The sequence below is a fragment of the Watersipora subatra genome, chromosome 2, assembly GCF_963576615.1.
Source record: "Watersipora subatra chromosome 2, tzWatSuba1.1, whole genome shotgun sequence".
NCBI classification, from domain to species: domain Eukaryota; kingdom Metazoa; phylum Bryozoa; class Gymnolaemata; order Cheilostomatida; family Watersiporidae; genus Watersipora; species Watersipora subatra.
The window spans coordinates 75,891,458-75,916,108 of NC_088709.1; the positions used below are offsets into that span (position 1 = coordinate 75,891,458).

Here is a 24,651-nt window from a genome sequence, read left to right on the forward strand (position 1 = left end):
CAGCAGCAGTAGCACCCACTACTAACTGCAATAAAGGCACTGTGGAAACCGGAAAAAAAAGACAAAGTACTGATTCAGCCAAGGCCTCACCCAAATGGACCTATTCGAGAAAATCAGGCCAACCCAGAACTACACCTTAAGCAACCCCCCACAGGTACCCAGAACATGTTTCAACCACTACTCTCAGGTACCTTAGCGCCCTGTCTCGCAAAGGACAGCCCCGCAATCCAAAGAGACTCGCCCAGGCACATTCTCTACCTGCGCGAAAGAAGCAGCCTCAGGCAGCCCCCTTCGGACACAGAGAACCTGTGCAAGCATGCCTGCTGGAGTGCCCATACTCTACCAGTTCCTTCATCTCGAGAAAAATCAAAGATCGAGCGGTGCACTTCTTGTTGGATACCGGATGCATCACTAACCTGCTGGGAAAACAGGTGTTCGACCGACTTCCCCGGGGTATAAGAGAATGATTGGAGAAGAGTGACACCCATGGCTTACTCGCTGATGGGACCAAGTTACCCTTTTGCGGTGTAATCCGACTCCCAGTAAGGCTGCGCAAAGTGAAGACCGAAGAAGTCTTTATAGTCAGTCAGATTAGTGAAGACACGACTTTTGGCATGTCTTTCCATATGGCACACCAATGCTCGATGGAGTTTGCACAACCCGTGGTGAAGGTGGATGAGAAGCCATTGGCTTGTACGGACCGAACGGGGAAGCTCCCCTAGAACAAAGTTTAGGTAATTAGGGACTTGGTTGGGCCAGCTAAGTCAGAGGTTGCTGTCAGGTGTAGGTTGACCACACAAAATTTTTTTCAACTCGGGATAATAGAAGGGTACCCTGAGGGCCCTTTAGCTCCAAGCCTGAACGAGCCTAGAGCAGATGGACAGGTGTTGCTTAGGTGTTTCAACCCGAATCCCTAACCCCCTGACTATTTGTTCAGGAACTACCCTAGGCACTTAATCTAGTGTGGAAGTGCCTCCTTCATCACCGGTGCACCTCTCCTCAAGGTAGACCCTGGTTTGCCAATCACCCAAGTCGAAGCCGAGCCATGGATCCCCCAGCATATCCAAGAACTGTACCAGGCTGCCAGACCCTTGTACCAGGATGCAGAGCAGGCTAGAAAGCTGGCTACCCTACTGACCAAGTACGAGTCAGAGCACTGGAGATGACGTTATGGGTAAAACGTTGCTCGTGGAGCACTCCATACCCGTGAAAGACGGGACCAGACTTATTCGTCAACCCCGTCATCGCCTAGGGCACAAAAAAGAGGCAAAGGCTAAGGGACAGGTACAGGCTGGAGGAGCATGGAGCTCACATATTGTATTAGTAAAAAAAAATGATGGAAAATGGCGGTTCTGTGTGGATTACTGAAGGCTCAACGTGGTAACAGAACAAGACCCCTATCCCCTTCCACGGATAAACGAAAGCCTGGATGCTTTGGCTAGAAGCTGATATTTTAGTACCCTCGATATCATCAGCAGATACTGGCAAGTTCCGTTGGATGAAGATGCCAAGAAAAATTCAGCCTTCATTCTTTCAGGATTGTGGAAATGAAGAGTCCCTCCTTTCGGACCGACTTCCACCCCAGCCAATTTTCAGCAATTGATGGAGAGAGTGCTGCACGGGCTCCACTTGCAGACATCACTATTGTACCTGAGTAATGTGATTGTTATCGCACCTGATTTTAAAACCCACCTCCAGCGGCTGGAGGAAGTGTTCCAGCGACTACGGCAAGCCGGACTCAAGCACAAACCGACAAAGTGCGGGCTGCTGCAGTCCCAAGTGCGGTACCTGGGCCACATAGTAAGTAGCGAAGGGATTGCTACGAACCCAGCTAAAGGGAAGGTTGTTGAGCAGTGGCTAACCCCGCGTGTAGTCCAGGAACTGCAAGGGTTCTTGGGTACTGTCGAGTACTACCGGCAGTACATCCCAAGGTTTGCCACCATTGTGAAACTCCTCTACCGGCTAGTGGGAAAGAAAGAGGCCTGGCGACGGACAGGCGAGGAGCACGCAGCATTTGACACCCTGCACCATAGCCTCACCACAGCGCCCGTGCTGGGGTATCTGGATCCAAAGAATACCTACATCCTAGACACGGATGCCATCGGGTGCAGCGTGAGAGCTGTGGCGTCACAGCAGCATGGCGATCAAGAACAAGTGATTACTTACTATAGCAAAACACTCACATCTTCAAAGCAAAATTACTGCGTGACACGTAGACCTCCATGGAGGGACTAAGCTTGCCAAAATCCGACAGCGATTATACACTGGCCAACCCTGGCAAAAGGTCGCTGTCGACTTAGTCGGCCCCTCCTCACCACCCTGAGAAGCAATAGGTGGATCTTGGTGCACTCGGACCACTTTACTCAGTGGCAGGATGTCATTCCCATTCCGGAGGCCATGGCTCAAGTAGTGACCAATGCCCGCGATGAAAGATCTTTCTGCTACCTGGAGCTTCCAGGGCAAATCCATACAGACCAAGGCGCTCAATTTGAGAGCCAAATGATGAGGAAGCTCCGCCAGCTCTGGAAGTTGAGCAAGACACATACTATTCGCTATCATCTTCAGGCAAATGAGACCATGGAGAGGAACAATCGAGGCCTGGGCAACTCTCTGAGAGCCCTGTTGTTAGAGCGGGGCAAAGAGGAATGGGATGAGCTCCTGCCCCAGCTCATGTGAGCGTACCGGAGCACCCCCACACAATGACAGGCGAGACGGCCAACTTCATGATGTTCAGCATGGAGTTGTGTCTGGCTGACCAGTTAGAATGACACCTCCTCCCACAGAGATGCAATCTGCCAGCGACTACATGCTGCGGAGGTAGCAGAGGCTGGAAGAAGCACATGAAGTCCTCAGGGAGGCGCAGATGGAAACTAAGCAGACAGACAAAGAAGAGCCACCGCTCTTCACACCTGGGGATTGGGTGTGGTTGGTATACAAGCGGAGGCAAAAGGGGCAAACGCTAAGCTACAAGCTAGGTTTGTGGGCCCCTACTAAGTCATAATCACCTGGCCTAACCACACCTGTGTGGTGGAAACACAGGGCCAAACCTCGACTCAACACGAGTCCAGGTTAAAACTCTATCATGCTTGTCCAGGAAGCCCTGGCCGTGCTCCAACAACGCTTGAGCCTCGAAGAGGACCAAATATGAAAGGGGCTAGGAGGGCTCAATCTTCACGAAGAAACTGCCTGCAACCTGATGAAGAATTAATGGAGTTTCCTTTCCAAATGAGTCCAGCTGATAAGCTCGGCGAAATGGGAAAGGTAACTCCACAGACCAATGCCAAAAACGAAAACTTGCACAAGGGTTCGAATTCCGAACCTCCTGCAGCACATTCCCACATTGAGGTTAGAGAGAAAATGAACCTTTCCCCTTTAGAACGCACCAGTGAGTTAGATGTGTACCTGGACTCCGAACACCTAGCGATGTCCCCCAGGCCGTGGAAAACCCCATCCCCGCCACAGAAGTTCTAAATCATCATTTGTCCCGTACTAAAAAGAAGCCAGAACAGTACGGTGATTGGGTCTATCAGACAACGAGAAGATATGAAAACCTAGCTATAGACCAGACGGCCCAAAAGTCTAGTCCAGGCCATCAGACCACTCTATTAGGACTGCCTCCAGCCAGTGGGCCGTGTTCAGACCACGCAACAGTAACTTCAAGAAGAAAAGTGACAGTGCAAAAAGGCAGCCCACAGTACCAGAATCAGGATACGCCAGCTACTGACGACAAACATTCGATTGACCAAGAAATTAACCGCTTTAAACACCATGTTAAACAGCTTGAGACATGGGCCCGGCTGGTTGCGCAACCTCTTTTGTATTAGACACGGTCTCTAATGGAGAGGAGTGTGTGGTGGACGCTGGGCCATGACTCCGTAATTCATGTAAATATTTTTATAGGTTATATCTTGCATGCTGTGTTGTTCTTTTTATTATATCGCTATTAATTTGTCCATAGACTGCATCGCTATTATGTCTTCGTTTATCGCTGTATTATAACCATGCCAACAGATTGGTGATTCTTTTTATCACTGATGTTATCTGGTTTTTACTCGGTTCCGTTAGCCCGAACGGATGAGTTTATTGTATACTAGCTGTGCCACCCGGCGTTGCCCGGGTAATAGAAAATTCTTTGGACAGAAAATTGATTTGTATTTAACATATAACAACATTTTCCAACAACTTTCAAACTATATATCATGAGAAAAGTGTTTTGTCTTATAAACAATGAGAAGTAGTGAGAGTTGCTTGCTATTAGCCAGTTTAATAATGTGAGCGAACAGCTTCTCATGGTGTTATGCTATGACCCGCGTCATACGCGAACCAGTTAGGTATTTGATCTCATATAATGACTTATATTGGCAAGCTAGATAATCGATTTCTGTGATCTAGTGGGTAAGACGTCAGACTGGTGAATGGCAGGGTCCGAGATCGAATCTTCTTCGCTATGGAATATTTATTCTAAGATTTTAAGATCTATAGCTAGACAATCAATCCTACAATTGACAAACTTTGAAAAATATGTATGGATAAAGATGGAGGAGCGCGCTTACTCAATTAGGCAGAGCAGATAGCCGTACACTCCTCGGCCAGTGGAATTTCTTTCTATAATAGAATTGAAAGGAACTACACGCATTCTCTTCGTGTAATAATCTAGATCATGCCAAGTAAAGGCCGGCAAACTCCTTTGCACTACATACAGCATTCAAATGGACATTGCTGCAGCATCTAGGTTCTTAAATCGGTTTGCTGTTGTGCAGCGGCACCTGGAGTTTTGACACAGACATCAAAACATATCATTCCTCTAAAAACACAAACCATAAACTAGTACAAGATGCAAAAACCTATCAGACTTTGAACTATGCGCCAGCTTAAGTAAGACTTGTGCTTTGATTTGAGCTTTAAAGCGGTTAATTTGTCTTAAATTATCAATTAGTTGGTGTAGAGAATTCTACCTTTTTACAAATGATGTACAATGCAGCTATCAATTTTAGAGCTGCTGAAAATGAATGTTTTTTTGTTGATGTTATAATCTCTTAATTAGTGATTACCGTATATAAAATAGACTGTTTGTTTGGGAACTAGGGTTGTTTTCAGTTCTGGCCACGGGACGTTGCACTACACGGTTTTGGGTAAAACCAAAGCCGTAGCGTATACATGTAGCTTCAAAGAGTCATGCGACCAAAGGAAGCGTATATGGGCACCCGCTCGTTTTTGAACAAACAGGTCACGCCCACTATTTTTATACCGTATAAGTTATAATGAAGAGGCCGCAACATTAACCAACGAAAAATTACCCCCTTTGATAGTCGCTTTGAAATTTATTGTTGTACTACACACAAATATAAAGAAAACAAAATTTTTTACCAGAAGCTACCAATATTTTTTTGTAAAAAAGTAAAGTAAATGCAAAAAAAGTGAGGTACATGTATTGAGTGAGCGAGGTATGAGTATTCCATTAGCGATCAGTATGTCGTTCGAGTTTTTTAGAAACCAACGGTTTTGTTTCTGGTCGCGAGACTTTGTGAAGCTATCCAGCTCCGGATTAGACGACCAAATAGAGTCCTTAAAGGTTGACTTGCAATAAAATTCACATTACAGTTATTTGATTTAATAAGGTGCAAAATATGTGAGAATGTGATTACAAGCTCTTAAAAGCTAAAAAACGAACAGTTAATCGCAGCCACACGACACTGCCGTAGTTTGGATTCCCTTTCCAAAACGGCTCAAATGGAACGTAGTTGTTACAAGATGGTTTCTGTTTACACTTTCATGCAATCTCATTCGTCAAAATATTTTCACAAATATACTTCACGCAATCAATAAAACCAGGTCTATTGTTCTTACGCATCTGTTTTATCGTCATTGTAATGCTGTCACTTTTAGCACTGATATCTTATAACTTGCCGTAAAAAATCGTTAAACTTATCAACCTTACCTCGAATGAGTACATATCATTGTCTGATAATCGTGACGAGCCTGTTGGTTACCTGGGATAATTGAAAAGTACTGCAAAAATTATTTTCGAATTGTTGGGTCACATGATCAGATTACGACTTGACGATTAGTCCAAGCTGAAACATAACTGTAAAGTAGCGAGCATCTATATTTGATACGAGCTCTTCGGTAAAACCCGAAATGTTTGTCATAAACTAGTGCTACGATAAGTGTTATACTGAGCTTTTTATTAGCCTTTCAATTCACGTGAGAACATAACGTGACAAGACGATAACCAAACTGTAATGAATACTCAAATAAATAAAGAGATTCCAATCTATGGCGGCTTTTCGTTTTTGAGCTTTTAAGAGCTTGTAATCACATTTCCACGTATTTGGCACCTATAACACAGCAGAGTAAGACATGGTGAATCTTTTGATACCAAATAACTGTAATATGAATTTTGTTGCAAGTCAACTTAAAAGCGATTACGTCACGTTGCCATGACACCAAAAAACTCAGTTCTCAACAAACTCGCATTTCGATCAAAATGGCCACGCCATCTATCGCATAGCTGCTTTCTTTCTTCTCAGATGAAAATAAATCGATTAGAAGGAGAGAAAATCACTTTCACACTGATCATGCAGAAGCATTTAATTACTAGCAAAGAGTTTTACGAAGAGAAATCAACGCAAGTATGAAAAAGGTTTATAAAGTCACGGTGAGTAAACGTTACGATTTATCAACTAAGGAAGCATACTGTGTTGTTTTGATACAAAAATTTTGTTGTATTTAATTCAAATGGTTTAGGCAAAGATTTCTCAATGTTTTCAAAAGACACAATGTTCGTAGACTAAAAATAAACAAACAATTTTGCGTATGTTTTGGTTTGTTCACAAAATTACCACAAACAGTGCGAGTTTAGCCAATTCAAACATATTTCTGATGATGTATTGTAATTTATCTTTTATGCCTTTAATATTGAAAATTACAGATTTACTTGGATGATCAACAAGAGATAAAATCGACCACATGCAGATGTCCGAGAGGAGCATTTAAATGTAGCCATGCAGCTGCACTTTTTATTCACGGAATCACAATCTTAGCTGAACCGATGTCGAATGCCAGTGGAGGAAAAGGAAGGTCACAATTATGCCGTCAAATCAAGTGATTTCATAGCTATTTCCTTGACCAAAAAGGTACTGTGCTCTGTCGAGGAACCCTACGCAAGCCAATCGTTTCACACTGTATGAGGATCTAAATGGATATGGAAAGTTTACAGCACTCTGCTGGCTGCTCAGCCCCGACCGCCTGTTGCTACCAAGCTGCCCATGCCTTCAATCAAAAAAACTATTTTCTCTGACGAGTTTTTTTGAGCAAAGGAGAGTCAAGAACAGCTGGATTGCTTGACTGGACGCTCCAAACTAGATGTAAATAAAATTGCAAAGATTAGCCAGTTAACTGTGGGCTAAAGGGAGAACCCTGTTTGGCATTTGGCCAGAAAGGATCGACTTACTGCCAGTAACTTTGGCTCTGTTCTCAAAGCTAAAAGAGTCACTCCTTCACTAGTAAAACGTCTCCATGGGGAGTATGACTTACCAAAAGTCAAAGCAGTCCAGTGGGGAGTTAACAATGAAAAAGAAGTCATTACAGCATTCACCTTAAAAACAGGGAAAATTGTTAAGGATACTGGCATATGGTTTGATTCATCTGGGATTCTTGGTGCTTCACCTGATGGCATTGTCGACGACGAAACTGTCTCGGAGGCAAAGTGATCATAATACTCCGTATACTAAACAAAACCTAACAATAGCAGAGGCTTTAAATTCAACTTCATTCTGCCTTGAAAAAATGAAATTGAACAAAGTTACGCCTTGAGAAAAGACCATGTGTACTGGGATCAAGTCCAAGGACAAATGTATTTACATGTATCTGGTAGAAAGTTTTGTTTTTTCATTGTCTGGACTACAAAATATGTAGCAGTTATGAAAATAGAAAGGGATAACTCATGGTCTGCAAACAGTCCACAATTAATTAAGTTTTATTGTGATTATATTTTCCTCAAAATCGTGGAAGGAGAGTTGTAAATTATTTTATTTGTAACCTTCCATCTGACTGTATTTAAGAAATGTTAAATTTGCAGTATGCAGCTGTTAAATTATAAATTAAATTTAAGATTTAATATATTTCCGTGCAAAAATTTCTTTTTAACCAGTAGCATACATGTAATCTCACTCAATAATACACTAGGAACAAAACTATTCAAAAACTATGTCCTCACTTTTATATGTTTGTATTAATACGCCTTTTCGCCAATAGTGTTGAGCTTGCCTATTACTGCGTACTGATCATAAATAAAAGTAGTTCTGTACCAAGCCACGAGACCCGCAGTTATTATTTGAATACACATCGAGTCCCTAACGTTCAGTAACACAACATGGTGCCCAGCACGTGGTGACAACAGAACTCAAAGTGTGCCACAGGCAACGGAGCCACCCTGGCAGACCTCGGTGTGGCTCCCCTATACCCGAAGCTAAGTATATTCGAATTACGGAGTGGTGGTGTATAATTATACTAGTAATAAGAATAATAAAGTGACTGACTAACCTGTCAATACTCATCGTCACGCTAATATGGCCAAGTTTAGCCCTCCAGGAGAGTTCGATTTTGTGCCAGAGAACTGGCAAGAGTGGATCGCTAGATGGGATATGTTTTATTCTATATCTAAGCTTAGTAAAGAAGACAACGCAATTCAAATAAACAGTTTGTTATACAGCATGGGGCCTGCGAGTAACAGCGTTTTTAAAAGTCTTGGACTTTCTAATGATGATGCGAAAAACTACGCTAAAGTTGTGGCTGGGTTCACTAGGTATTTTGCGCCCAAGAAGTATATAATATTTGAGCGTGCCAGGTTCTTTAGGCGAGATCAGCTTGTAGGAGAGACAGTTGAAGAGTATGTAAGGGCGTTAAATGAAATTGTCCACAAATGTGAGTTTGGAGACAAGCGGTCTGAGCAAATAAGGGATCGCATAGTAGTTGGGATCCTAGATAAACAGACAAGTAGAGAAATGCAAAAGATGGATGTTGCGCAACTCACTGAGAAAACCGCGATTGCAATGGCTAGGCAGGCTGAGCAGATTGAACGGAATATCAATGAGCTCAGTTCTATTGCGAAACGTTCAGAGACGTGCACTGCTGATTGTGTCTCTGAGCCTCATAAGCCAACAGTTGATCAAGTGAAGTCACAAAATCTGTCAAGCAAATGCACTAGGTGTGGCTATATGACTCATACTAAAGGCAGTTGTCCAGCGATAGGTAGTACTTGCAAAAAATGTAATGGTCGAAATCACTTCGCGAAAGTTTGTAGAACTGGCAACAAAAAGCTGAGCCAAGTAAATGAAGTCACGAACTTGTCACCCAGAGTTGACTCTCTGTTTATTGGCACTGTAGATAGTACTAGTGAATATGGTTCTGATAAAACGTGGAGCAAGCTAGTGCGGGTGTCTGTCCTCTCTGAGCCTGCGGAATTCAAACTTGATACAGTGGCAGATGTGTTCGTAATACCAAAAAGTCTTTGCAAAAATGTACTACTTAAGACTCCGACAAAGGAGTTAAAAGGCCCAGGTGAAAAAGTTATACCCGTACTAGGCTGTTTCCATTCAGAACTTTCAGTGAACGGTGCTGTACACTCTGAGTGCTTGTATGTCGTCGAACAAAACCGAGCTTTGCTTATCCGGAATGCATGTGTAAAATTGGGTCTGGTTAATAGATGTGGTGAGATTGACCAAATTTCTCAGAGTGACAGCAAGTTCATGAAAGAGTTCCCAACTCTCTTTGATGGGTTAGAGAAAATGAAACAAGAGGCCAGGGTAATATTAGAACCTAACAGTAAGCCGTTTGCTATATATACTCCACGTTCTGTCCCCTACCTAAGAAAAGAGTTGGAAAATGTGGTAACCAATGAGGTCATATTTGCTGTCGACCAGCCAACAGACTGGTGTTCGCCAATGGTGGTTGTGCCTACATCAAATGATGCAGTCCGCATCTGTGTGGACTATACACAGCTTAACAAAGTTGTAAAGCGTGAAACATTTCCTATGGCCCATGTAGAATCCAGCTTAGCTAAGCTTAGTGGTGGAGCCATTTTCACAAAACTGGATGCCAATTCAGGCTTTTACCAGATCCCGCTCTCAGAGGATGCCCAGCTGTTGACGACATTTCTCTCACCCTTTGGTAGGTTTGCATTTAAAAGGCTCCCATTTGGGTTGTCTTCCAGCCCTGAAATTTATGCAAAAGTCATGTCTGATACTCTTTGTGGTCTACCTGGCGTTGTTGTGCACATGGATAATGTCTGTATATTTGAAGCTACCGTGGAGCAACATGATGCTCGAGTCAGAACTGTTTTGCAGCAAATGCAAGAAGCTGGTGTTACACTCAACACTCACAAGTGTGAGTTCTCACGTAGTTCCATAAAGTTTTTAGGTCATATAGTGTCGGCCCAAGGAATACAAGCTAGCCCTGAAGCAGTTCAAGGGCTTCAATCCTTCTCAACCCCTCAGAATGTTAGTGACGTTTGTAGTTTTTTAGGTCTAGCTAATCAGCTGAGCAAGTTTTCTACTTGCCTTGGGGAGCTTAGTTGTCCGCTTAGAGAGTTGTTGCGTTCTGATGTACAGTAGTATTGGGGGAATGCGCAGTCAAAAGCTTTTGACCAAATTAAGCATGAGCTGTCCAAATCTGTTTTGCTCGCGCCATATGACCCAGAACGTAAGACAGTTTTGCAAATGGATGCTTGCCGTACTGGACTGGGTGCGGCTTTGCTGCAAGAGCAGCCAGATGGTAAACTAAAGCTGGTTGCTGCGGCATCCAGAGCACTTAGTGATACAGAAAAGCGTTATGCCACCATTGAGCAGGAAGCCCTAGGAGTAGTATGGGCTTGTGAGAAGTTCCGCAACTACATCATTGGGATGGGCATTAAAATACAAACGAATCACAAACCCTTGGTTCCCTTATTGGGTGATATTGAGCTGGATCGTCTGCCAGTCCACATACAGCGTTTTCGTATGCGCCTGATGAGGTTTTCATACGTCATGGAGCACATCTCGGGTAAGAGCAACTTGCTCACTGATGCGCTGTCAAGATCTTGTAGTGTTGGGCCCTCCTCCATTGATGTAGATATGGTCAGTGATGCTGAAGAGTATGCCAGATATTCACTGGGCAGGTGTGCCTCTAATGCAAGGTTGATGCTGCTTCGACAGACTCAGTCAGATGATGCAATGTTGAAAAAAGTAGTTGAGTATATAAAAAGTGGCTGGCCAGCATATCTGCCTGCTGATGAGGTGCTCTTACGTCCTTACTTCGAAGGTCGTGACAAAATATCCATGGTTGACGATGTTTTAGTTTTTGGAGACAGGATAGTTATCCCTTCCGTTGACAGATTTGACACCTTGAAATTGATACATGAAGGACATCTTGGTATCACAAAGTGCAGGAAAAGAGCTAGAACGACAGTCTGGTGGCCAGGAATGTCCCAGCAAATTGCTGATATGGTCAGATCTTGTGTTTCTTGTAGGAAGGTTGCTAATGTAGTTCGAGAACCTTTGATTAGGTCGGAGTTTCCTAGTCGTCCATGGGAGAGAGTTGCAAGTGATCTCTTCTTTTTGGATAATCATTGGTACCTTCTGGTAGTAGATTATTTCTCCAGGTATGTTGAGGTAGCCTTGCTGAGTGAGCTGTCCAGTGCAGAGGTGGTTGGGCGATTGAAGAGCATTTTTGCAAAGCATGGGATACCCGAAGTCCTCATTTCGAATAATGGCCCCCAGTACTCGTCTAAGTTGTTCTTGAAATTTGCCTAGAGATATAGCTTTCTTCATGTGACCAGCTCCCCCAAGCATGCCCAGTCTAATGGTGCTGCAGAGCGATCCGTACAAACGATAAAGGCTATGCTGAAAAAATCTGATGATCCGTATCTGGCATTGCTGGCTTACAGATCTTCGCCTCAAGAGAATGGCCTGTCACCGTCTGAGCTCCTTATGGGACGGAAGCTAAGGACCACAGCTCCAGTCCTACCTAAAGTTCTTGAGCCATGTCCTGCGGACCTTAGTAAGATTGCCTTGAAGGAGGAAAAGCTACGTCACCAGTCTAAGCTGAACCATGATGCTAGGCATCGAGTGGTTGAGAAAGCCCCATTGCAGGAAGGGGACAGAGTGTTCATCAGAGATATGCAACGTGAGGCAAAGGTGGCCCGCAAAGTTGCCCCAAGGTCTTATGTAGTAGAAGACCAAAGTGGTGGTTCCATTAGACGTAACACTCAGCAGTTGGTTTCTCTCCCAGTTGAAAGACCAGTTGAACATTGTACTTCAGGGGTTGTAGATTCCTCAGGTGATGGTCCTCAGTGTGTAGCCCCTAGTCTTCAGTCAGAGTTGCCAAGAGCTCTTCCATTACCTAAAGTTTCTAGTTTTGGGCGTTCTATCAAGCCACGCAAAATACTTGACTTGTAGTCACTGTTATCCCTGCTGTTACTCTTGTTTCATTTTCCCCGCTCTAAGGTTGCTAGAGCTGCATTGGTAGAGATAGTATTATAGTGTTGCATTATACTTTAGTTATTTAGTTAATATTGTTTAATTCAGTATTTAGTGTACTTTCTTGAGGGTTTACAACTACTCCAGATAGTTGTCTTTTTTAATATTTAGCTCACTTATTTAACTGCATACTGATGTAGCCTTTGCCTGCAAAAGGGAGTTGTTATATGTTTGTATTAATACACCTTTTTGCCAGTAGTGTTGAGCTTGCCTATTACTGCGTACTGATCATAAATAAAAGTAGTTCTGTACCAAGCCACGAGACCCACAGTTATTATTTGAATACACATCGAGTCCCTAACGTTCAGTAACACAACACTCACAATGACTTTAAATGAATTCATTCCACGGTAAAACGAATAGCTTGCATTTTGTTGACTCACTAGTTCAGGGGCTGCAACCTCATTATTAATGCAGTCTATGACAATCCGGCAAGAACCATACTGATACCAGACTAAGCGAAATATCAAGCGAATTAGCTCAAAATCGACATAATTTATTATTACAATTTAGTAATTGATTTTTTAAATTAAAATTAACTTTTTTATTAAAAAACTCTTATAAATATTTTATCAACTTTATCAGACGAAGCCATCGTTTGTGTTCGTTTGTCGCCTTCTCAGGACTTGGAAATGTGAAGAACTGGCAAGTATGGCTCTCCGACGCATGGTTACACGTCGGAGCAAAGCAGTAGACCCTTTATGACCTTTTCACCTTTTTTTGTCACACAAAAGTGTTTATTATGGCAGCATAATTAACTTTCCATCCAGAAATGTTTTTCTTGAGTGATTTTAAACGATAAAGCAATAGTTTAAGTGCTTTGTTCGTCCAACAAATAAAAGCGTGACCACGCGGTTCTGATCGACTGCACTGTTTAGAACTGAGTTTCTTGGCGTCATGGTAACGTGACGTCACATTTTAGGACTCTATGCAGTTTCCCTTTACCTGGGTTTTCCGTCACGTGACAAAAATGCCCGGAGCCTCAGATCTCGTTTTTGTAATAAGCTAAACATTTTGGCGAAAAGTCATAAATGCCTTGGCAAAGCTTAATACGATCAAGTCAGTTTTATGAACTTCATTAAAAAAAAGTTTTTAGAAGCAGGTACATAAGCATTTTCGATGATTCGTCGACGTATTCCTCTAATTGAATATGTTAGTAGTACAATAATGGACTATCGAGTGTAAACTGGTGCGTAATTGAAATGGAAAGCAATTTGGAAATTGGAAACGCACACTTAATGTTATACATTGTTTAATTAAGGCTAATAAATGAGAATTCATTCAGCTTTGTTGAAAAATTCACAAGTTTATTGTTTTCATACATGAGTTGGCTAGTGTTATATGAAAAAGAGAGCTCGGCAAAGTAATCCAGAGCCGGATTCTTATCCTGTAGGACTGTTTTTTATGAAGTGTTTCTATCTGCACTGTTTTTTCTGCGAAACTTCTTATCTTTTACTTCTCTGAAACCGGGGTAAAGTTCCTTCATATCATTGCTATCAGCAACATACTGCGGGCTTCTTGCCTTTTTTCTCTCACCAATGTGGTGTATTGGTTCTCTGGTGTATTGCTGGAGGTAACGACAGATACCGACTTTGTGCAACGTTTTCTTTTCAGGCAGCTAGTTTAGCTTTACATCACCTTCCCTGAACCAATCATGCTGTCTCGTGGATGCTTGTCCTAGTACTTCATATGCTGCAGTGAAAGCCAGACTTTTTAAGTGTTGACTTGCAACAAAATTCACATTACAGTTATTTGGTATCAAAAGATTTAATCTGCTGTGTTGTAGGTGCAAAATATGTGGAAATGTGATCACAAGCTCTTACAAGCTCAACAACGAACAGTTAATCGCAGCCATCACGAAAACGCCGTATGTTTCGTGATGGCTTTTCAAAATGGCTCAAATGGAGCGTAGCTGAACACATTGGCTTCTGTTTACGTTTTCACGCAACCTCATTCGTCGAAATAGTTTTACAAATATACTTCACACGTTCAATAAAACCATGTCTATTGTCCTTACGCTTCTATCTCATTATCATTGTAATGCTGTCATGTTGAGTACTGATATCTTACAACCTACCATAAAAATTGTTTAATTTTCTAACCTTATCTTAAAGTAGTGCATATCATCCTCTGGTAAACATGAGGAGCCTGTTGGTCACCTGTGATGGTCGAAAAGTGCTGCAGAAATTGTTTGCGCCATTTTGCAGGAAGTGTAGGTCACATGATCAGATTACGACTAGATGATTAGACCAAGCTGAAACAAAACTGTAGAGTAGCGACCACTATATTTGATAAGGGCTTTTTCGTGAAACCCGAAGTGTTTGTCATAAACTAGTGCTACGAAACGTTTATCTTAAGCCTTTTATGGGCCTTTCACTTCACATAATAACATCACCTGTCTAAACAATAACCACAATGTTTGAGTCGTCGTCGAAATGAATGGATTCCGACTATCCGTGAAAACTGTTCGTTTTTAGCTTTTAAGAACTTAGTACTCATGTTTCCACATACTTTGCACCCTCAACACAACAGAGTAAGACATGGTGAGCCTTTTGATACCAAATAAATATAATGTGATTTTTGTTGCAAGTAAACCTTTAAAGTTTTCCATTGTTCAGTGATCTTTCCTCTTTCCTTCTCATCTAACATTTTGTTTATTTTCTCCTCTAGGCCTTCTCAAATCTTGTGGTCTTTCAACTTTCCAACATTTAGCTTTTTCAGTGGTCTCGGATGGGTCTTCATATGTTCCTTCTGTATTTTGACTGTTATCATAGAACATACCATGTTGTAGTATGTACATCAGTCTGTACCTATGTAAACATGGGTATCCTAAATACAGTGAAACTCGAATAAATCGCCCTCGGATATATTGAACACATGGTTAAATCGAATGGATTTGCTTGGTCCATTCCCACGCAATGATAAATGGCTTTAGATAACTCAATCGAAACTCCGTTAACTCAAACAGTTTTTTCCAAACGGCTACCGAGACGGTTGTTACTATCGCTTTAGAATATCACTTTATTCCAAGCCATAGAGATAAACATCGATTTTTAGTAGTTCTTAGGCCTCGTTATTACCAACATCGGCAAATATTTTCATTAACGACTTTTCTAAAGGTTTGCAAAAATCAAATTATATCAAACATCCGCTTAGCGATAAGCCCTCCGAAAGCAAGAAAAGCGAGGTAAAATTTGGATAACTTTAAAGTAATATCGGCAAAATTGATAATGGGTTTTTATTAGTAAAGCAGTTTTGTAATAACTGACTTACTGCAAAACTGATCTTGGTTAAAACACTCGGTAGAAAAATATGTATGTATTTTTTCTGAGCGTTTTAATCGCGATCAAGTTTTGCCAATTTTAATCTGAGAACGTCCTGGCAGTCCATCACCTAAAGCAACAAACAAATCTCAAGTGATAGAAAAATATCTATACTTTCTGATTAAAAATATTTAAAACTTCACACGAGAGACCCTTTAACTTGCAACAAGCAATCTATGCTTTCTATTGATATATATTTTGTATATGTACATGTATCTACTGATAAATACGTGCACTTATGACTGTCCTGATAACTTGAACGCTCTAATAACTCGAACACTTGCTCGGTCCCTTGAAGTTTGAGTTATCTGTGTTTCACTGTATCTCCGCGTTCCACTTGTTTTGTAATCACATAGTCTGGTGAATACCAATATTTGGACCTGGGATGCATTTATGTCATCTTATGATGATCGTAATGGTTAAAGATGGAGATGATGAAATTATTCTCTGAGAAAAAGCAAATAGTTCACCATTAGAGTTACATGTTCTTAGACCTTGATATTTGATATTTTCTTGCCAACTCTGATGATCACATCCACCCTTTGCATTAATGTCACTTGTTGTAACATTTCTTTTAGTTATAAATAATAGGGCTTGGAATAAAATTAATTAATAAAATAATACAATGTTTTATAGTAACAAAGTGTTAACAACTTTAGTTTATGATTGGAGAATCACCAATTATATTAATGGTTGATTACACGTACCTCTGGCACTTGTCCAAGAGAGTGTTAACAATAATTTTTTATTTACAAATATTAGGCAGAGAAAAATGTCACACTCAAAAAGTCAGACCAGCAGTTTGAAAAGTATGCTAACCTTTCTGTGAGAGGCTTGAATGAAACTAAATTATTGTCTAGTTTTGTAAAGACTGTTACATAACTAAGTAGAGATGAGACCTTAACTAGGTTACTGTGAAACCTCTAATTGAACGCCATGGCGCTCTATTTTTCAAACCTTTCTTTATAGTGTTGGTCAATTGGAGGCGGCGTTCTAATAGAGACTGGCGGTATATTTTTCCAATGGCTCATCAGAAAATTTTGGATGATCAATTTAGCCCTATTACGGGCGAAGCAAATGTCGCCTATATTTTGCTCTCTTTTTCCGGTGGAGGAATATTAAACCTTATGGATACAATAAGTCTGCTAACTTATCTCCAACTTGTCAAAGATCTCTTGATAAATATGCATCGAGAAAGCGAGAAATACCTCTGCCAGTTGTTATCTATTGATTGCAATTAACTCGAGATGATATTATAGCTTGTGTCTTCTTTGCAATTTGTTGGCATTTTCAATTTTTATTTCATTCTAAATTATGAAGACTTATTTTTATTTATATCTATATTTAACATTGTTGCATAAAGGCCCATTGCACTCATTGATATGTTTGCTACAGTTTGCAGCCAAAACTAGCTTTTTATGTGCAATAGAAGTGGAGTTATGAGCATCGGTCCATTCATTGTAAACCAGGTTAAGATAAGCCAAGGATGGTATTAAATAACATGCTATAAATATGCGTATTTATAAGTTATATAACGATAATCTATCAAATGATACAAATATATATTCATGAACAAATGGCATAAGTGAATCAAATTTATACTACATGCAGAAACAAAAATTAACATTTTTTAAAACAAAAATATTTGCATCATTTGCTCGGATAGCTGCGTTCTGATTGTTGCTTTCGATAGAACAAATATCTTCTAGTAGTCCAGTACCTTCCACAATATATTTTGGCCTCAACCCTTCTTCTGCACTGCCGAATTAGCTATTAGCGTCCAAACAATTATTTGGCAGAGCAAAACATTTACATGCTGCATTTAGCACAAATGCAACGGGTAAAAGTTTGCTTGCTAAACGTAATCTTTGGCCCAAAACTTGCAAACTGTTTTTATATGCATATTCTTCGAAGTATTAAGACCACGTTAAATGATGAACTATTATTACTATGAGACAGCTAGTAATTATTTTTATGGCGGTGCTTTCAAAGTTCATCCATCATCGTAAGTTTTAACCATTTTTTATATAGGTACATTTTCTTCAAAGTATCAAGACCGCATTAAAGAACATCAATTACATACATAAGAACTGTTTCAACTTATTCAGGTTCTTCAATATCTTGGCTTTCAAATGAGCCATTGTTTGACATGGTGAGACAGACATTGGTTAGTGTTTATAGGATTTCCCCAGAGCTCTACCGCAGAAATGTTCAATGGTATAGGCTCGGAAATTATGACATCACAATTTCCATATCCGGTGTTGTGTGCTCTTACCGCTTATTTATCAACTATGATAATGACACTAGTGGCAGATGAGGGTAAGACAACTCCAGAGAGTTAATGAAGATGACGAAGGAATCAGTGCCATTAACTTTCCATGTACAGATTATTTCTATGATAAATAGCTCAGATTCCAAGCACCATACTATATTTTTCCGATGATATTATGCATTAGCTCTCTCATTTTGTTGTGATGTTGAGGGGCATGACTGAGGCTAATTAAGTTCAAGCATTGCGTGATCTCGCGAAAGTGCAGTTTATATATAGTCCTAGGGTCACGCCACTGCAGGTCACAATTTAATCGATGTGATTTTATTACCTTTATCAGCGACAGTATATTTATTGAAGCATAATCATATTTAGAAAGCATTTAAAATCATATATATACAAAACGATGTGATAAGAATCACTATAAATGTTTAAAATAAACGAAAGGATGAAAAAAGCAAACTCTAACAATCACCTGAAATCTATTAACCCAGAACATGTGTTTGTATTGGTCGGGCGTTGGTACGATTCCCGGGCATTGTTGATTGCCTAGAATCCTAGTTTATTATTAGCGCTCACTGGATTTAAGAGCACTGATTGTCACAGAAAAGCGCAGCCTCAATGGCAGCGAAAGGGATCGACGACCTAAGACTAAATGATAATTATGACATCACATTGTGGGAACCACAACCAAGTGTGTTTTTATTGCAGGACATACTTTTGACTCCGTTTTTCATAGTTCTATTATTTTTTGTGTATTGGATATAGGCTCATTCGAAAGCCAAGACCCTGATGTACTGAAATATATGGTAAAAGTACTGATATAATTGATGTGCTTTACACAAGAAACTACTATTAGCCTGAAAGCGTTATTGATTATTTCTATGGTGTTGCTTTCCAAATTTTACTAAAAAAAAGCGAAAAGCTCTCGAATTGGACAACGAGATAATTGTTTGTTATTAATGTAAACGGTTCATTATTAATTCAATTTTGTGGACACTTTTGTGCTGATCACTTGATATTATGGGTTGATGAATATCACAGATAATCAAAGTGGAGGTCAAATGGAAATTGGCGTTCAAATAGTTGAGGCGCTCTATTTTTCAACCTTTCTCTTGTAGGGGTTGTCAAATAGAGGCGGTGTTTAATTAGAAGTTTTTTGGTAATCTACATGTAAGTGCGCATAATCATCAAGCTAGAATAGTGCTGGCACACAGGCAAAATTTAATGATCACGGATAGACGCTGCTACGCTCACTTCTAAAATTTTAGGATGCAACTTTGCTAGTTATATTCTTTGTGAGATTTTTTTAGCACTACAGTTTTACTCAACGGTCCACACGCTTTGACTTTAGGGTATCTACAAGAGTCTAGTAGTAGTGTTGCTGACCTAAAAATATCATCATATGACTTGTGAACTTCTATGACACGCGCCATTGACCAGTCGTAGCAAAAGCTGGATTCTTTCATGACATGAATGATATCACCTACTGAAAGTTCAGATATACTATTTTGGGATTTTTGCCTGACTTGCAACGTCTGTAAATGCTTGTAGCACTATCGGCTCCAGAAGTAGTTTGCTGGCTGCTAAATAACATGCCAGTGCTTGCGCAAGTAGACACCTGCATCAGAGAATTTGGCAGGAGGCGGCAAGCAGATTGGTGATTTCATGGTGATGAGCATATTTGGTGTGAAGGGAAGTTCATCGCTTGAGACACTTTCTAAAAACCTACTGTTGATAACAGCCAATATTTCATAGAATAAAGTTTCGAGTTGAGTGGTGCTTAGTCTTGCACCATGTTTCACTTCCATTCCTCTGAGAATTGTTCTGCAGACTGAATGAGACGCTCTCAAACAACACTCATGTGGCTTGAATGTGGCGGATTGAATGTGATTTTTATGAAAGGATATGATGTGTTCAATGATTTGGCAAGGTCATTAGAAGTTCCAAACAAGTTTTTGCCTTGGTCACACCGTATACTGGAGACTACACCACAAATAAAAATGAGATCGCAAAGAGTATTGATGAATAAATTTGACATCATAATTTCAAGGAGTTCTATATGAATGCCTCTAGAAAACAGGCAGCTGATCATGAGTCCATAGGCTTTCTTCTCTTTTCAATCACCTATAACAATGAAAGGGCCAAAACAGTCAATGCGGTGATGGGTAAATGAAGCAGCCTCTTCGAGTCTTTCAGGAGGTAAAGTTGTCATTTTAGAAGTGGTTGGTGTACCACAAATCTCCTTACACTCGATACAGTTTTGAATGACTGTTAACTTCATATATCGCATGAACTATCCAGAGACTGTGAGATCTGACACAAGCTAGGGCGTTCACTCGACCTTAATAAACAGTAAGTTCGTGATGATGACAAATGAGTAGTGGGATAATATTAGCAGATTTAGGTAGCATTATGGAATGTTTCTCACCATATGAAAGCACGATGCATTCTTGCAGTCTTCCATTAATGCGTAGGATGCCTTCTTGATCTAAAACGAGATCAATTATTGTCAAATGGCTTGAATTCTTTAAAGGATGTATTGCTTTTATCAGGTCAATCTCTTCAGTTGAAAACTGATTGAATTTGTTTTAGGATTGTTCGCTCTGCATTTTTTAAGTTGAGTGTTGGTTGCTTGCTTAGGTGTCTTTGAATTATGGTAATTGCCCTGACAGCACTGCTCCAGTTAGAGAAACTTTTGAGTTGATGGTCAAGAGAGAAGCTATTTTGCTTTGTACTGAGGGATGCAAATTGTCGCTTTACTTAGACGTCATCAAGGTCGATTTGAACTTGCGGCTGATGAAGCAATACAATGGGTTCTGTCCTGAGAAATTGAGGGCCATAGAATCAATCATATCTAAGTAGCTCATTAACACTAGCACCCCTAAATCTCATGTCAGCTAGATTTTTGTAGTTGGGACATTCTTCCATCTTTTAATATTCATCAGACTTCAAATTGTCTGTACCTTGTTTGCTATATAGGTATGAAACCGTGCAGCACTCTTGTTGATATAACCCAGTCCAGAACTACTGTTGTTGTATGTGAATAGAAGTGAGTGGTTTTGTTTGGGGTGTCAAGTTCCTTGATGCACTTATTGACAGCTATAACAGCACCTACTGCCGCTTAAACTCTAGTCTGGGAATTTTGACCTGCTTCATTAGAGCAACCTTGCCTTTGTTAGCGAGAAGTGTAGCACAAACATTTGTAGTGCAGGTCACTAGTTGAACATATGTGCGATGGCTGTAGCCAACAGTGCTGACGTCTGCAAATGTATGCAGCTGGGCCGAGTTAAGGAAGCTAAAATCAAGAAAGAAGGTGCAACGAGGTATGGTGATTTTGTTGATGTCGTCAAGATCTATTTCCATGCAGACTATTTCTTGAGTAGCAATTGGTGAAGTAGAGCATCCTAATCCGAACAGGACTTTTGTAGGATGATTCTTTTTTGAAGTGTAAAAGGAACTATCATTCCTAAAGGGCAAACACCGATGCAATGGTGGACAAGGCACCTTGCTAAATGTTATGCTTGAGTCCAGAATTATGATGAAATTTACATTGGTCTAACTCAGTATTCTATAACACACCAAGAGACCACTCTTGTGGTAGTGGGTTAAAGGTGAGTTTAAGGTTAGCTAATGCCCTAGCGCCCTAGCGCACTCACATCTAGGGAGATGTGACATAACAGTCGTACTGTTTGAAGCTACACTGTGAAGTCTCAGGCTCCCAATTTTACACAATGCCTGAGTTTGTTTGATGAGCGATATGGTTTCTTTTGCACTAGTAGTGTTTGAGAGGCCATCACCGACATCAAAGTTTTGTTGTAAAAGGTAATCAGGTGATGAATGATTGGGTGTTGGCGCATCAAAGCGATCAGCAAAAAGTCTGAGACAATATGTGGCACATGCTGGTGAAGATCAGGCACCAAATAGATGGATTGTCATTTTTTAAGTTACCAGACAACTACACTCATCATACCACAGAAATCTAAGGTAATCCTGGTACTATGTAGCTACTTTAAATTAGTAGAACATCCTTTCAATAACATCCATGAATGCTACAGAGGGTTTACGAAAGCATAAGAGGATGCCTTGCAGTTGTTCATGTGTTCAGGACCCTGGAATAGAAGGTCTATTAAACTAATGCCTCCCACCTTGGCAGCTCTGTTGAAGACAACGCGATTTGGATCAGGTTTATGAGATTGAAATACTTCAAAATTAGGAAGGTAGCAGAAGTCAGGACAGTCGTCAGGTGCCATTACTGTTTCACCTTTTGAGATGGTATCCGACATGAATTGGTGATCTCGTGTCCTATAAGCAAATTCTTTCTTGACTTTTTTTTCAAAAAGGTCAAATTGATAAAGTGCAGCAGATTGTGTGTCAGTGTGAGGTGGCTTTGTTCTGAATAATCAAAGCATGGTAACCCTGTTATTTGCTATGGTAGTCTTAATTTTCATTAACTCTAAAAATTGACGGTCCTCTATTGATAAGCTCAATGTGTTGTCGTGTGATTCAGCGAAGCTAGCATTGTACAAGTTGGGGAGTTTGAAAAGTTCTCTGCTTGATTTTGCTGTGCACTGATAAGTGACAAGCTCTCTACCTTTTGGTAACGGCCGAAGCGATTGTCGCCTATATTTCTATCTCTTTTTCCGGTAGAGGGATATTAAATCTTTTCTTTTTGATTTTGAGCTTGATTTTGCAGTGCACTAATAAGTGACAACCTCTCTACTCTTTGCTATAGGTTGAGTGACCAGTGTGACATACATTGCACACTTTGAGTTCAGTTTACAAATGACCTTCCAACCTAGTGCAGTTTTGATAGCAACGGACCATCATTGTTATTAGTGGGTAGAATTTGTTGAGGGCGATATGCTTCCATGAAAGTGTTGCTAATAAGCAGTCTTACTGGTATGTCATAGTAATTGTGTGGTAATTCATCTGCCACTCGTAACAGGTGAGGCCACCTTTGCAGCTTGTCCTTTGTTGGAAGTCTATTGCTATCTTTAGGCATTGAGGGTAGTGAGTAGGCAAACTGTCATGTGTCATTCTGTGCCTCTTTGAGCGCGAACATTCAAGCCAGTCACAAGCTTTGACTCAAGCTCAAATCTAGTGGAAGTCATGATCGTTACGTTAGTTCTTGTTTACAGCCTTTCAGGTTTTAGCTTTGCTATTGCATCATGAGTAATATAGTTTGTAGCAGGCATGGAATCAGTTGCCTATAAGTGCTGTTAGCCAGCACAATCAATGTTAGACACCACAAGACCTGCTTGTGTTTGTTGATAGCATCTGTTCTGTCGGGTGTGTGTTTAGGTGTGTATGTGGCCGGCTGATCATTTGTTTTGAATGATGGCATGGATGGCAAGATTAACTGGCGGTATAGGCTGTGATAACTAACAATTCAGCTGTGGTTTTATAGAGGAGAGGTGAGCAAGAAGATGCATAAGTGCGCTGTGCTCCTCTTTGTCTTCTATTGATTGTTCTTATACTTGGGCAGTTGCTTGCTAAACCTCAATTTTAGCCTTCAGTCTCATTTTCAAAAGCAAAGTTTTTGTTTTTTAATTTCATCTTCAAGTTCATGGGCTTCCTCTTCAGCCTGTAGCGCTACAATTTTTGCCGCAGCTTCTATTTGTCCTAACTTATAGCGATTGGTTGGTAGAACTTGTTCCTGACGTTTTTGATGAGCATCGTGACACAGAGCTGTGGTGTGTACGATAAGGAGAAACAGATTGGGTGCAAGCATGATATGCTCATGCGCAAGGCTTACTATCAGTTGGTGTAGGCTGATGTTTTATAGACTGTGTGTAGGCTGACAACGTTTATTTTTATTTGGTTTGAAAGGTTTGGATTAGGAGTAGAGCTGTGGTTGGTAGCAGTAGGCTGATGTAGTATGGACATGACTGCTTTGTCAGTTGAAAAGTTTTAAATTATTTCAGGAAGTCACAGCTTCAGAAGTTTAGTAAAATATGCCCGTATGCTTACAGGCAAGCATGCTAAACTGACCTAGTGCACCCGCAAATACAGGTCAACTACTGTGTTCGATTAATGCTGAGATAAAACAGACGAAAATGCTTTTCAGCTATGGTGGTCTAATTACTGCCCAACGTAGACACATTGCCTGAGTGTCTGAAAAATTACAACTACTGATGTTGCAATATGGTAAATGTTAATAGCGAAAAGTACAAACGTAAAAGTAATTAATATAAACAACTTAACGGTGTATCACTGTTACATCAGAGCTGGGCTGTTGTCTTAGCTCTTATGTTACATTAAAAGTAAGTAAGTAAGTAATACAAAGTTGTAGTTTTTCAGGCAATATTTCTTGAAATGATGATTCGAAGGGTAGCTCTTAACCTGCCCGAAGTGAGTCTTGTTGAGTGTTTGTTAGTTTTGAATTCATCACTGCATATCTTCTACATCAACAGTAGATATAAATGCCAATTGCTACAGATCAAGGGTGTGTGCTGACATAATACAGTTAGTCTGGTGTAATGTGAGGCAAGAGTTTCAGTATGTCTCTCTTAGTTATAAGAATGTAGTGAAGGTTCCAACT

The 24,651-nt window shown here is 40.6% G+C and overlaps 1 protein-coding gene across 2 annotated transcripts in view; it reads left to right on the top strand.

Moving 5' to 3' along the window:
- The window catches only part of LOC137388890 (uncharacterized), a 193,055-nt gene that overhangs the window by 45,557 nt on the left and 122,847 nt on the right, over positions 1-24,651 (top strand). The window lies entirely within an intron of this gene.